Source organism: Bombus fervidus, chromosome 11 (assembly GCF_041682495.2).
Source record: "Bombus fervidus isolate BK054 chromosome 11, iyBomFerv1, whole genome shotgun sequence".
Taxonomy (NCBI): Eukaryota; Metazoa; Arthropoda; class Insecta; order Hymenoptera; family Apidae; genus Bombus; species Bombus fervidus.
The window spans coordinates 8209405-8225149 of NC_091527.1; positions in this window are offsets into that span (position 1 = coordinate 8209405).

Here is a 15745-nt window from a genome sequence, read left to right on the forward strand (position 1 = left end):
GAAGGGTTTAATTCCTTTCTTCTTCTTCTTTCTTACGGAGATCGTTGTTTCTTTCCCTCTCAGATAGAACCGTCTGCCCGCCTTAATTTTCTCGTCCTTTCAGGTCGGTTCGATAGAACGACAAAGTCCGTGCTTTCCACGCGCGCAATTGTACGAGGATCGAACGGACATGGAACGAGACGTGATGGGACGAGACGCGATGCGATGCGATGCGATGCGATGCGATGCGATGCGGAACGAGCAGGGAGCACGTGGTAGAGGGAGGCGACGAGAGCCGATCCGTAACGCGTCGATCTCCAACCTCGCCGGGATCAATTTAATTTTGTTACAAATAGCTACAACCCTTTGGTTCCCGACTCCCGTGGCGGGCACGTACGCTTCCAATCGGTTAATGACTGTTTCGAGGATCGATCGTTCGCCGAGCGAAAGCCTCGAAATAATCATCATGGTTTCACCGTAATTGCTCCGCGGGAAATGAGAAATAGCTTCGTACGCCGGCAAGGTGCAATTACGCAAAAATTAGTTAATTGTTCGTGAGTACATGGCCTCCGTTGAAAGCAGCACCGGTGGCGGGTAATCGAGGTTCGCGTAACGCAAATCCGATAACGATAACTATAAATTTCTATCCACGACGAATCGTTGTTCCGGCAATTACGGTGAACTCGTAAAACGAACTTTCTTCTTCTTCGGACGACCGCAACGAAGATGAGAGGAGCTTTCCTTCTCACGTCGCCTAGTTGAAAAGTCTAGGCGAAACGGAAGACGAAAAAAAAAAAAAAAAGGAGCGCCGTTGCTCGTCGTACGTTGCTTTATCCTGTTCCTTGGTGTCCGAGCAGAGACGCTTAGGTAGAAAACGGAGTGTACGCTCTTGTCAAATGTTTTTTCGAATGGGCCGATATATGTCTAGCGCGGATTGATATATGTCTATCCGTGACGTTCGTATGTATGGATTTTGCGGCGCGTAGCCGTCTGACACGGATGCTTGATGGCGACCGTGGAAGTAGATTCATCTTTAGTGTGAATTGGTCAGGGTTAAATAAAGCTGCTCCGACGAGTCTCAGCGGGACCCTCGGCGCTCGATATACTTGCTTTTCATAGATATATAATTTACCTAGCACGAAATCGCATCGAAGATTGATGCGACTACTTAGTGCGAACGGGTGGTGCGCACGAATCTTGTCAGTTGAATCGTTGGCGATAATGTTACTGAAACGACAGTTCCCTCTCTCTGGCGATTGGTCCAATCGAACGTTTACGTCTAAATCGAGTTCGGTCGCATAAATTTTCCGATTCGCCCGAAATAGCTGAGGTCTGTGTTTCGCGGGCGCTCGCCATCGTCACGGGACCAACTTTCATAAAAACCTTTGTAAAAATAATCGTTTCGACGATGCCGGAACATTTTCACAACGAAATCCGGGAACAGGCCGATAACTCGTTTTCGTTCGTTCTCGAAACGCTGAAACTCCCCTTCTTTCTTGATTTTTTCTCGTCGTCGTCGTCGTCGTCGTCGTCGTCGTCGTCGTCGGTATCCCGATTCTATAGCTAGTCGATGTTTTTCGGTTGTTCGTTCAGAAACGAGGGTCGGAGATCGTTGCGCGAAAAAGACAAACGATTCGTCAGAAGGAGACGGTAGAGTAGAGTGGAGAGCTGAAAGATAAAGTTCGAAGGTGGTAGGTTGGTTTCGAGAGAGAGAGGTGCCGATCCACGACAGAGAGAAACAGGGAATAAGGGGTTGGATGCGATGGAGGGAACGGGGTAGGCATAAGGGGGTCGATAAAGTAGCGATCGCGCACGGGACTCAATTACACGCTCCGCCGCGCTCTCTCTGTCTCTCTCTCTCTCTCTCTTTCTCCCCCTCTCGCTCGATTTCTACCATCGTTTGCCCCCTCTGCCTCATCCTTTTCCTCTCTCGACCACAGCACCCACACCCTTCACTTCGCTTCTCTTCTCTTCTCTTCTCTTCTCTTCTCGTTTCATCTCTTCTTCTCTCCTCTCCTCTGCTCTCTTCTCTTCTCGCTCGACCACCATCAGCACTCCCAACCCCCAAAGCAAACCCCTTCCGCTATTCGGTTTTCCAGGCACCGTTCACAACCGGCTCATCCCTAACCTCCCACTATCCCCTGGGAATCTCCGAAGGGACGACTCGAAGCAGGAAATCAGCCAGACAATTCGACGGCAACGCTGTTCCTGTCGCGAGTTTCTCGCGTGCTTCGCCGTTTCTACCAATTTCGATTCACCCTTCGTATTTGGCTATCACTCGCGATCGTTCTCGAATATCTTTTCCCTCTTGCCACCCTTTGGCGTTTCTCGTTTTTCCAATAAATTTGTGGAAATTTCTTCTCGTCGAAACGCGTAGCATTGGAAAGTCGTTCAAAAATCATTTTGGAACACGATTGTTTGTAATGGATTCTTCTTCGTGTCCATGATACGTTACGATGCTCTCGACTCTCCACCACTGATCCATCATGTCCCTGAAAATGTTAAGGAGCGTTCAGGCTATTCGTATTATTGTCAATATTATTGTCAATATTTCAGGGTTCTCGATATTGTATTGACAGCATATATTGATCGTCTAGAGGATCTCTTACGTACGATAATATTGAGAACCTTAAATATTGACAACAATATTGACCTTCCGAACGCTCCTTTAGACGAGCGACAAGTTCCAAGCTCGTTCGTACGTTCCGCCTTTGTATTTATATAAAACGAACAAAACCGTCGTTGGATCGTCGAAACCGCTCTTAATTTGCCGAACGGAGCGCGTAACCGAGAACATATCGATACGTGGGTATTTCAGCTTGACTGTTGGGACGAGAGTCTGCGGTTTCGACCGCGTCTCGACGAACGCGAACAGTCGTCGTTCGTCGAAATTACGAGCGTCTAGCCGATATTTTATTAATCCATCTCGGTTACCCGATCGATCGGTTGACGGAAGTTGACGTTTCTAGCGACTGTACTTCATGCGGCGTAATCGATGACCAAGACGGTCTTCTGGAGAATAAACATATCCGTATCATCAACGCTTATAATTATTCGAGTAATTAAACGGTTCGTGACTAAAGGCTTTTAGTTTCGTTTGGATCGCTTCCATCCGGGGGAATCGCGATCGTTTCAATTATCGTGAATGCGTTAAAGAAATCGTTCCGTGACCGATACCGCTTGGAATTCCCTCGACGATCCGTTTATTCCGGCGTCGTAACGAGCTTCGGACGCGCACTACAACGGAGGGAACGTTCGTTCATTGGCAGAAGGCTGGCGCGATGGCGCAAGCACGAGCGACGATAGGTGCGACGACGGAACTGCGACGCACCGATGGATCGAAGGAAAGCTCGTTTACTGGAATAGCAAGCGTGATCGCTGGCAGGTCAGCCTGCTAATTCCGCGACAAGACCGGGAGAAAAAGATTGATGGAAAAACGAGGAACTAACGGGGTGGAGACGATCGCTGGAGAACGAGAATCGCGTCGGAAGTGTTCGGGGTCGAAAAGCGTGTGCGAGCTGGCGAAGAGGTATGAAAAGCCATGCGAAAGATAGGAGACAGAGAGGTAGAGGGCGATGGGAGGGAGACCGGGTTCGAGAAGTAGAAGCGTGAAAGAGGAAAGGGGGAATGATTCAGTAGTGAAATATGTTAGGAGGTCGGCGTAATGCCTTTCTTTCTCCCCTTTTAAAAATCGAGTGTATGAAACGAGCCAGACAATAATATTTCACATGCCGCGAGGCTAATTGAATGCTACCACGGTAGTTCTGGTCCTTAGCAGGCCCTCGGGAGTTCTCGGCCCCCTCTCCCTCTGGTCCTCGTCCCCCGGTAGACCTTTTTGCTCTCTCCACCGGCAGATCTTCCTACACCGCCCCTCGCCCCACTTCCGTTCCATTTCATTCCATTCCGTTCCGTTTCGTTTCATTCGTTCGGTAGCACCGATTGACCGTCGCGTTACGCGGGTCCTTCCTTCCTTTTCTACTTTTTCCTCCCCTTCTCTGGTACACGCAGACGCGCGCGGACCTGCGATTCCGGGCCCGCCGTGCGAAAGGACAATAATTAACCGGCGGTTAGTTTACGTCGCCCCCCGTGGTTTCAGGCTTCTATACGCGCCTACCTACGCTCCGAAGGTTCCCAACTTTCAACTCGTTTCAAACTTGTCAACCGCGTTCGTCTTCTTTCTTCTCGCGTCGTTCCTTGTTCTCGACCGATCCTTTCAGCGAAAGATTTTCTCGAATATGTTTCGAAAACGATTTGCGAGAACGAACAAATTAGTCGGATGTCCCGTCCATACAACGATCTTCGACTCTAGTTGCGACCGGCAAGGCTCGGCCGTTTGCCGGTTGGGAACGTTTTACCAGCGGATCGCGCTAGCAGCCCGAGATTCATAAATATGCTTGTCCGTAGGTGTAGCGAGCCAGGCAGAGTCACACCTTCTTATAATTATTAACGGGACAAATGAGCCAGGTCCGTAGCTCGTATACAATGCGAGATTGGGTACGGCGATTCGATTCGCTCGTTTCGCGATTCACTCACGCTCGGCTTTCGTTCCTTTCTCCTTTTTTCGACCGTTGACACGAACGCCAAAGCGAGAAAAAACATGGAGCGTTTTATTCGATCGTTTGGCGAATCTCGAGAGAGAGGAAAAGAAAATATTTGTTGGATGTCGTTGGTACGTCGAACAAACTAATTCACGCGCTCGTTCTCGTTAGCAGTATCATCGCCGAACGGTCGTGTGTCGGCGGCACCGTTCTTTTTTCTCTTTTTCTTTTTCCCGTTAAATTCTTTGCCAAGGAGAGCGACGTTCGTCTCATGCTCGATTCCCGATGAATATCCTCCGATACATAGTTTGTCGTTGGTCGATAGATTTGTGGGCAGCGAAACATAGGCGTGGCCTGGGTCTTAGAGCGATAAATAGCTAGGAGAGATTTTCATCTGTCAGAGTTGGAAGACACCTGCTGCCCGAAATCTTTTCACACGCTAGACCTGACATACGCGTCGAATCTCCGAGAGTTTCTCCTTTTCTTCCCTTCCCCGTCGTTGAAGGGGGACGCGTAGGTTGTCGGCGTAGCTTGTCACAATCGGATTCGAATCGCTCGAAGCTTTTTTTGATGACGATGACGACGACGACGACGACGGTCGCGACAACGGTAACGTATACACGATGGAGAAACGCGGCTGAAACGAAACGGAAGGAAACGGAACGAGCGTTGGGAAGAGAAAGGGATGGTAAAAGGAGAGAAGATGGGAAGATGGTAGGAGAGTGGCGGTGTCTCTCGTTCCGCGTTGTTTTGTTATCGGCAGCGAACGGGCCGATTATAATTGTAAATGCTACCATAAAGCAAGGCTAATGCCGGCAGGAGAGGAAATGAATTGGCACGTTGGGGTTAAGCTCCGTGCGGAATCCGCGGGGGGTCGCTGGATGAGCGCAGGGTCGGCGAGTGTTGTGAATGGTTCGGAAGAATAACGTCGAGGCCCTCGGGCCCAACTCGGTCATTAAGTTACGCGCGGCATTAAATCATCGTTGCTGTCATCATCCTCGTTATCTACCGCCTCCGCCGATTCTTAGCATCGGCTATTTGTAGCTGCTCGTTTTTCGCTCCGCGAATCGCATCTTAATGCTCCATCGATCCTCTATTCGATCCTCTGTTCGAAACGGGCGACCAGTCGATCGGCGTATCGATCGAGAAGGACGAGGAGGGGAGCGATAGATCGATCCGCGTTGCCTCCTAATATATCTGTCGGAGGATAGCTGGCCGACCGAATCGATTACGTCGACGCGTGTACGACTAACGACGGATGTCTCGTTAATGGAGCTTTCTCGCGATCTATCTTCACAGCTCGGCTCGGCTCGGTTCAACTCGGCTTGGCTCGGTTCGACGTGACGAGAACGTGCATGGTTCGCCGGATAGACAGAGGTTCCATTGTTGGTGAAATAGCGGCTCGCTGGCCTCGAAGTGGAAGGTGGAGAGTTGCGAGGGGCGCGAGAGGGTGGTCCGAAAGGCGAGATACGGGTACGCGTATGGATACGGATACGGATACCGGTAGGATCGCGGCCCGTATTTCGTATAGGTGCGAGATCCGATGGATGTATGCGCGGCTGGCGCGTTCCTCCGCGGGGGGCACGTCAGTGTCCCCCGGTGTTAGCCGGCTAACATAAGGTTAGGCCATTCGTTCCAATCGTTTTCTTTCTTGGCCCGTCTGGTTCGAGCGCGCCGCGTGGAAGGCTTCTTCGCAGCCTGCCGGTCACCGCATTCCAATCTCTCTACCCATCATCCTCTTCCTCTCTTTCTCCCTCTTCCGCGGAGTCCGGCGGAGTCGAGCCGAGGAGTCGAGTCACCACCCTTCTCCACCCTTCTTCGTGTCCATTCGTACCGAGCATACGTTGCAGGCCTTCTTCGAGGCTTCGAGTGTCTTCTGACACTCTCGTATACCGGTGGTATCATCGTAGTTGGCTGCAGCCTTTAAGCTTTTATCCCTCTCCAGCGGTGAAGATAACATCAGCTCGGTCCTCTTCTCGGCTCGCCAGCATTTAGAATAAGAGAGGAGACCCCACTGAGCGAAGCACCGCGGTGGGTATTCCGGGTACAACCTGCCACTCGTCAGCCCACCCTCCTTAGCGCGCGAGACCGCTCCCTCTCGTTTTCTTTCTCTTTCGCACTCACCCGCGCGCTCGCCTCCTCTACCTGCCTGTCTAGCTATCGAATCGCTCTACCTGCTTCTACGCGAACTCTATCTTCTTTCTTTTTCTCCTTCTTGCTCCTTCGTTTTCGGTCGCTTGCTCGTTCGCTCGTACCTTGCCCACATATACGAACCCGTGTCCTTTCGATCACGAGCACTCTGAACGAACAGATTCGTCCGCGCTGGAAACTCTTTTGCTACCAGTCTCCAGCCAGAGCCGGAGAATGGAAGGATGATCGGCGAAGCGAACAGAGTCCACGATCCACGCAGTCGATAACGACCACGCGATATCGATGGAAAAAAGGCTCAGCCTTGTTCGACGATCGTCGCGAGTCTCCCGAAGGACGCGCGATTTGCCAACGATGGCCGAGCCACGTTATCCGAGCATCGTTGTAATTTGTCACGCTGTTCTTTTCTTCCCTTCTCTTGAACGGTTTTCCGCGGCGCGCAATCGATGCGATGCGCGCACGACGTCTGCGAAGATTGAAAATATCATTTCTCAGAGAAGCCGATCATCGAGCGCCGATCGCGATTAACGACGTAACTGCTAGGCTTAGCGTACCGATGACTACCGGAGGACGTCCTCGAGCTATAGCATCGCTGACTACCGAGTAAAAGGAGTACTCGCGAAATCAGTGTTTCCACGATATCCGTCGTTGTCGTTTCCTACCGATTTGTAACTGAGTCGATCTCTTGTCGCAAAGCGCGTGTTCTCGAACGATATTCATTCGCAAACGTTGTCTTCGTCATTTGCCCAACGTTCCATTTTTCCGAAAGCTCGTCTTTTATTCGTTCGCTATCTTGCCGGGAGCCGAAGGAGTAGGACACCCATCGACTCGTCGGGATAGTTTTCCATCGAAAAACGAACTAAAATATCTTGCGTTCTTCGAGACGCCGACGACGACGGAGAATGGACGCGTCATCGTTTGTCAGCGTTCGAACGTAGTTTTTTCAAGTAGTTACGCGTTAATGTTGTTTTCGGTGCTACCGTATAATCGTCGCGGCTGCTGTGCCGCCACGAGAAAACCTTTTTCGGGCGACGACGTCGAGGGTATTCGTGATATTTGAAGAGGCTTACGACTGGGATAGGTCGAGTGGATACGAAACACTTGCCGGGCCCCGTGGAGCCAGGAAAACACTCGACCGTTCACCGTAACGAAAACACTAATTTGCCTTTCTCGGCACCGTGCTCACGGTCCATGTCTCGGAACTTGTATGCAACTTGATTCCTTTCGACCGTTCGATAATTACTTCTATTATTCATCGAGTAGAACGAAACGTCGATCGACGACGGTCGTTGAGCTTGGAATTGCCGACGCGCGAACGTTGCGACGCGTCGATCGAGCTTCACAGTGTTCGAAAACGTTGTTCTCGGAGGAACGTAAGAGCAGAAATCGAGGAAGAGAAATGCGAAGAAGAAGGCGAACGTTGGTCGCGTTTAATCCCGACGTTTGTCTTGACCGATTCATCGCGTGCAATTTCTGGAACGTTACGTGGCACTGCGTACGCCGCGCGTGATGGTTCACCCGGTATGCAGCCAATAATTCTGACGTTATATCACCTATCGACCTAAGTATTAGGCGGCGACCGATATAATGACGTATCTAAGGCGAAATGGGAGGGTATAGAGACGCCGCGGGAACCCGCGTTATTACATGCTATTGGGAACTAATTTGAATCAATTTACTTTAGGTGGTCTCCCAGCGCACTTTCTTAACTCGACTTTGCGTTTAACGTGGACGTGATATGGCCGGTACCGCGAGATATTCAAAGGATACACGTTATCGACCTACAAACTTCTTCGCCAGCTGCTCTTTCCGACGTCGAAAGCGATTTGGAACGGTAAGAGCGAGCGATTTCGCGACGCGCGTCCCTAAATACCGGTCGAACGTATTGTGCCGATTTTTCGTCCACCTCGTAAATAGGTAAGTACGTATCGGTATACGGTATCGATGGTAATCGGTGGGCGGATTTAAAAAAGCTAAAATAGTCGCGAATCGAGGTGGCAGAGAATTTTTTAACGATGTTATCACGACAGGGAAACAAGCGGCGCGTGTACTTACACGCGATAAAAGTGCAGTTCAAGAAGGAACACGTACTTGGTACGAACATCGTAAAGTTTCGATTTTGCATGGACGTCGATCCCATCTCTAATCCGAGGATCAGAGGCACCGCGCTAGAAAAAATCGCGACAGCGATTTCATTAAATTCTTCATGGCTCCCTCTTCGTTCCCGCTTCTTGCTTTCTCTCCTCTCCTCTCCTCTTTCCTTCCCTTCTCTCCTCGCGCCTCTGGAATCGTAAATCTCGCTATCGAAAGATTTATTGGCATCGAATCGCGTTCGCTATCGCGTTGAACGACTTATCGCTATTGCTCGCGTGCTCGCGCGGTAAATGTATCCGTCGATGTGCAACGCGAGACATCCCGTAGCCTTTACAGCTCGCCTAGTGTACAAATCGCTTAAAACGTACTGCGAATGTTTTTTCCATGCTTGCAGAGAATTCGTTCGAATATCGTGTAATCGCTGTCGGGTTACGCGGTAGTTGAAAACGAGCGAAGCGAAAGAGGAGGTCGTTGGAACGTAAAATACGAACGAAGAGATAAGGCTGACGTTTGCACGGGTGCGTCACGTCGATGAAAAGGTCGTGAAAGTGGTGGGTCCATGGTGGCACGAGTCAAGGGTGCATTCGACTCGGGCTCCGTCCACGATTCGATTTTTCACGGGGATCGGGATCGGGACCAGGATCGAGATCAGTCGGGTTGTTTCCCCCTCTGTCGCGTTCCCTCGCTCGTAAATCAAGGATTAAATCGGATGCGTGTAATTCGCAGCAGTTTTAACCGTAAACAGTTTAATCTCGGTCACGAGTCGAAATCGGTCACGTCAAAACAATAGATTCTTCACGGCGTGACACACTGTCGGCGCACTGCCGATGACGCGCCGGGATCCTCTTTGCGTAAGGGACGAAGCGAGAGAAAAATCTCCGCTAATAAGCGAAGCAGTTTAACGCACCCTCCGAAACGGAGTATCACGAACAACGCGATTTCATCTTCCTTTGGTTTATCGAATTTTAAGCCATCGAATCGCTGAACCATCGTGAGTCGATCCATAATCGTAGAATCAACCCGATATTACGTAGGTACGAGTTAAGGCAGTTGGCTGGAAACTCGAGTATCGAAGCGATACGGCTGACGAAAAATTTCGATCGACCCATGCAAGTTTAGAAAAGAGTCGGAGGAAGACGACTCGACTCCTATCGACGAAATTTTTACGAGCCGCGTCATCTGTACGAACAGCTGAAACCATGCAGTAGCGGTTATCCCATAAAGTAGCTCGTAAGTTTATTACGATCGTTATTAGGCCGATGCGTAATATTCCTGGCATTTATAGCGGCGATATCGGAATCGATATCGTTGGAAGAAAAATGTATTCGTTATTCGATTCGTAAGATCGAAGGAATAGCCGGCGCGAACTTTCTCAGGCCGAAGCTAAACACAGGAAAGTGGGTCGAGTCGAATGGAGTCGAGTAGAACCGAGCTCGACTCTCCGCTTTCGAACGCTCGTCTCGTTGTCCCGTTCCGTTACCGTTTTGTTTTTCTCATCTCTCGAACAATGTCGCATCCGCACCCATGTCCCGACTTTTCTAACGAATTCCGTGGAACAATTCCAATACGTACGGTTTCCAAAGTTTATTCGGCCATATAAAGCACGTGATACAGCTACTTGGAAGGCACAATGGCTCGTCGGCGAAGCAGCCGAGCTCTCTGGACCCGAGTCTCTACCCCTTACGAAGGATATTCGGCGACATATGCGTACGTGCGCGAAAGCAATATGCAGGGTGAGAGGAGGGACGGGGGTGGGTCGAAGGAGAAGCAGAGCAAAGCGGAAGGCACGTGGAAGAGGGTAGCAGGAGGGCAGGCCAGCCTTTGAAACGGGATAGTCCGGCCACAGCTTGCGGGGATGCGAGCTTTCGAGCGCACCCCACGAATGTTAACGCGCCGCATTAACTTCGTATTGGTTGGAGAAACGCGAGCTCCAGCAATAATTCTGATAACGCAGCATGTTGTCGCGTTGCCCGGCATACCAAACGGTCACGGTACCCTTTATACGAACAACGCCTTCGACTTTACCCTCTCGTTCTCCATCGTGTCGCGTCTTTCTCTCCTCTCTGCCTCCCTTTCCTTCCTCCTTTCTTCTATTCTTCTCTCGTTTTTTGAACTTACCGTTCTCGAAAGAACCGACCATCGCGACGAGATTGTACAGAGCGAGATCCGCTCGCGCGGATCGCGATTCTACCTCGGGAATCGCATTCTAACCGTAAATAGCGCGGTTCGATACACGTAAAAGTTTCATGGGTCTTCTTGTCAAACGCGGCGAGTTAACCTCGCGGCGTGGAAGGTAGGAAAAATTTCTAGAATGAGAAGCACTCACAGTCGTCGTCGTCGTCGTCGTCGTTGTCGTCGTTCGGTACCCATAAGGTATAAGTACCTTTTACTCGGGACGAAGGCTCCTTAAGCAAGCCATGCACCGTAAAAATTTGCAAGCGTACTTTGCCGAATGAACGAGACGTCGAAGAGGAACGATTTCACGGAGCTTCGCCGCCCTCTCGAATCTCTTTAACCTTCTTTCCATTTTAGTCGATTCTCTTTCGCTCGCGTTATCGATGGAAAACGGTAGAAAGACGGATGAAGATTTCCGCCGGATACGATGCCGACGGGATAAAATTATCGAGAAGGATACCGACGAAGGAAGAAACGACGAGCGGAGGTCCGCGATGCCGCGCGAAACGATCGCGACGAATAAAGGGAGGAGCGAAGTTTGGTCGGCAAAGTGCGGAAAATCGGTACGAAGGAGATAGAATTGCAAGATGCAGCGTGTAGGTTGTCACGTAGGCGGTTAACGTCGTACGTGGAAATCTGACGGCGACTCGTATTTAGCTGTCGTGCGAGTAGCGAACGTCGCGTCGGAGGGAATAGGCGAGAACGGGTGGGTGTAGTTCAATAGGTAGAGTACTGGTGCTCGTACTCTGGGTAAGTGGAAGCCGAACGTATGGGTTAGGGTTCGGCGGCGCATGAGTGTGCGGTCGGTGACCACATGCACGGTTTTGAAGTTGCGCGCGCGCGTGCAGAGGGACGCGAACGCGTTAGGAAGGTAAGTAAGAAGGTAGCTCGTAGCCAGCCAGGAAATCTATCCCGCATCGGCTCCCTCCTCCAGCGCCAGGACCTTTGCTCACCGCCCTGTAATCATCGCGAGTCAGTGGCGGCGGCCGCTAATTATGTTTCATAACACTTCTTACCCCCACTCTAATATCCACTCCCTTAGGGGCAGCTCATCATTTATTTACATCATATTCGTCCCGAGGGATAGCGCAACGGCCTCCGCGACCACGGTTCCTTCTTTTGCATTCGACTTCGCTCCGTTTCGTTTACGAACTTTCATCGCACCGCCGATTCCAAGCGATTTTTCGCACGAATCTCGACGATTTTCGTGCAACAAGCCCGACGACAGCGACCATTGTGAAAATTAAATCGAGTTCGTCTAATCTCTGTCTAATCTAATCTCACTGTCCAGGAGATGTTATCCGTCTCAGTTTTCTCCTACCTATTACATAGGCATCTGCATACATGGTACAACGTACGTAGTATATCGTTGCTCGCAACGCGGAAAATCCGTTAAGAAAGGTCTGTTAGTTCCGAGACGAATCCGGATTTGGCAAACCACCGTCTAATGGAGGTTCTTGTCTGTCGATTGATTTTAGGATTATTCGACGGGATTCTGGCTAGCAACTGCGATCCTTTTGTTCCTTTCGACTCCGTCCGTTTTCTTCCGCCTCTTCTTCGTCGCGCTTTCGGGAATCTCGAAGGAATCTCGGCCCTGTAGCTACGCTCGATGTAGCCGGCAGATTGGTGGCACTTTTGCGGTCGAGCGATTAAGTGGTTTCAAGCGATATCCTCCAAGAAAATTGGCGGGGCTTCGAGAACAGACCGAGTTTTAATTAACCTCTGTCTTTCTACGAGCATTTTACAGGGTCGTGAGGTCCGGTAGCCGCGGTACTCTTTTCACGAGATTCGCGTACCTCCCAAATTACGCGTAAACCATCTCTAGCGTAACTCCTGCATGCACGAGCTCCTCCTCCCCTTTTTCCCCTGATTTCGAGCGACACAAACGCACGGTTCGCGTCTCCCCGAGATGAATTCGTCGAAGAAAAGGACCGGCATCTTGGGATCGTGACGAGTCGGATCGGCACTATCATCGATCAGATCAGATTCGTACGACAAAACGTAGAACCGGAGAGAGTGCTCGCGTCGCGAGCATCGAGAGACGAGAATAAGTGCCGCGTAACCGCGCGGCGATTTGTCCGGATCAGCGTCAGACTAAGCAGATTACGAGTTCTCCCCAAACGAACCGGCAGTTGGAGAAGCAACCGCGCGGCAATGTCGCTCGATCTCTCGGGAGGTCCGTCGATGGCCCGTCTATTTGTTCAAGTCCTGCTAACGATGATGAAAATGCGCGAAATTTTCGCTCGCAAGGAACGATTCGATCTGTACGCGTAGCTCCGTCATTCGAACGATCGTTCGTTTGTTCGTTCGTTTATCCGCTCGTTCGTCAGGGAGTCGGTCATCGTCGGTATCATCGATAGTTGGCCCGTGCTTTTGACGACTAAATATATCTCGACGCAAGGCGCACTCGCGGCAATAAAGAGTCAGAGGGCGTACGGGTCGAACGAATTTAAAGATACATACATAAAGTTAGGTCGGTCGAAAGCAGTTTCTGCTTTGACGCGAGATCCTTTGAAGTGGTTTTCGTTGGATCGTGAGTATTAAACGGATTCACCTGATCGTAACGTGGATCGTAGCCGCTTGGGCGTGAACAACCGCGAGACGTTCGTCTAGAAAAAGGAAGGCTGGAAACGACCGGAAACGATATCGTAACAGCTTCTGCTCTGCTTTGAGTCGTCGAAGCGGTAACAAAACGACGCGTCGTCGCCGCTCGATCTCTATTTCTTCGATCTCGAGGAAAAAAGACGATCGGGTGTAATGCGAGTGTTGCCAGCCTCCGCGGCGTAATAACCAGTGGAGACGCCGCCACATCGGGATTCGCCTAACGAAGTCGTTACGTTTAATTATCGCGCGTCTGCCAGAGCGTACCGATTCCTGGGGCAATTAACGTATTTGTGCCGTGCACCGCGTTACGAGCGAGATCGCGTGTTACGAACAACGGTAATTAGAAACAACCGTCCGTCGATGGCCGATTTCTCGCTTCGCTGCGCGACCGCCCGACCGCCCGACCGCCCAACCGCTCTCCACCGAGATAAGAATACGACGAACGTGGAATTTTTTGGCGTAACGAAAAGATTTAACGGATAAGAGATAGAGAGAGAAAAAGAGAGAGACAGAGGAGGAGGAAAATCGGCGGAGGAAGCACGGTTTCGTTCGATCGCAGAACCGATGGCACCACCTCACCGTTGCCGCGGTTTGCTCCAGAATTATAATATTTATCTTTCGCGGATAATAACGGAATTGAATCGCGTGAAATTTCTAACTCGTAATGATATCGCGGCCCGTTTTTTCTACACGTTAAACCGTATAATTACAATAATCCGCCGATGATATCGCGCGCGATACACGTATCGCTACCTACGTATTTAGCGCGCAAGGCAATTTCCTGCTTTATTATAATAATATCCGGAGCAATCTGCTCCCTTCCCACCACCCGGAGCGTAGCTTCGTTCTTTTGGAGCAGCTTCTTATTTTCAAACGCGCCGCGTCTTTGTTAGCCGTGCGCATCTCGCACCGATCCTCGTCTCGTCGAATTCGTTTACCCGACATTCGATAGCATTGTCGCGATAGTTGAGTATCGACGAGGCGGCTTTCTTCGCGCTTCGAATAGGAACGCGCGACATGTCGCCGCAGGGATAGCGGGCGAATTACGGATGGCCGATGAGTTTTCCAAGGCGAGACGAAACGTCGCGCTTCCGCCCATCGGCGATCGACCCCGTGTAGAATCGTCGTTCACAGGACCGTGGAAGGACGAGCGACGAAACAACGGTGTACCCAACCAGTCGGCTAGGTTGCCGCGGTTAGCGAGCTCCGACCGAGGAGCAGCTAACCACCCACCGGCGTTACCGGTCGCTCGCGTTTAAAGCTCCGCCAGTAAAACGATAAATTGCACGACTCGACGGAACCGCGCAAAGAACTAGGGAGCCACGGGGGCAGGAGAGAAAGGGAGAAGAAGAGCGGTGGCGGAAAGAGAGGGAACGGGGAATGGCAGAACGAAGAGAGGAAAACGGTGGTCCCTGTCAGCAATTGCCCCCTCTCGTAAGAAAAAATGGCAGCTGTTGTGGCTAGATGCCGCGTACCGAACCATAATGCCGTACCACCCTCCTCGCTTACTCGTCCGCACGGAGCTCGCGCGAGAGGGCATTCGGAGCTCGAGGAGAAACGGGAGGCCGACCGTGCCGAAAGTACCAACCTGGACGGGAGAAAAGAGGACGATCGAACGAAGCGGCTCGGCTGCTGAACGAGGAGGAACGATCGGTCGAGGTAAGAGGAACAACGAAGAACCGCAAAAGAGGAGGGAGGCACGTAGGTACGGTTCGCGACGACCACCACCATCTCTGTCGCTGTCGCCGCCGCCGCCACCGCCGCCGGATCCGCCACCCACCACCACCGCCGCCACCACCACCACCACCACCATCACCACCACCACCATCACCACCACCACTACCACCACCACCATCGCAGCCACCGCCACCGTCGCTGCTGCCTCCATCGTCGTAGCTACATAGGATCCTACTATCACCGCTACAAACGACTCTACCAGAGGACCATTACGAGCACCGTTGGCATCACCGGCGTGGGTACTATACTCGTGACGATCGCCGCCACGAGGAGGCTGGTAACGCGATCGGTAACGTTTCAACGACGCGGGAACCAAGGGAAAGGAAGGGAAAGCGTCGAAAGGGGAAGCGGAGGAGCGGAGAGAGCGCGCGAGAAGAAGAGAAAACGCGGTTCGCGGGTGTACGCGCGTGGAAAGACAGCTGGCTGCCGGTTGGCGATCGCGCGCGCGCGCGTGCAGCTCGACACGAAGA